Raw genomic sequence first — 332 nt, 5'->3', positions numbered from 1 at the left:
CTTATAAAAGCTATTACACCCAATGGTTTATATCTGTTAGGGTTTCCAACCTTCATATTCCATGCGTGACACAAGTTTGAATGATCAAAAGGCCAGAAAATAGGTTCACCCTTGCGGCGGAACTATACAGAGTCTTCCTAAAAATCATGTTCGCTTGTCTACCTCTGGGACTGTGAATTAAATGAAAAAAATCTGTTAATTAAAAAAACGAGGAAATAAAAATTTCAATTATGACGTTGTTTTTATCAGTTGTCATTGCAATGTGATATAATTTTGGGGATATATTTTTACATAGCCCGTCTTTGTTCACCACCAATAATCCCCAACCGTTT

Source organism: Penaeus monodon, chromosome 15, assembly GCF_015228065.2.
Source record: "Penaeus monodon isolate SGIC_2016 chromosome 15, NSTDA_Pmon_1, whole genome shotgun sequence".
Taxonomy (NCBI): domain Eukaryota; kingdom Metazoa; phylum Arthropoda; class Malacostraca; order Decapoda; family Penaeidae; genus Penaeus; species Penaeus monodon.
Note: the sequence above shows the minus strand (reverse complement) of the source record.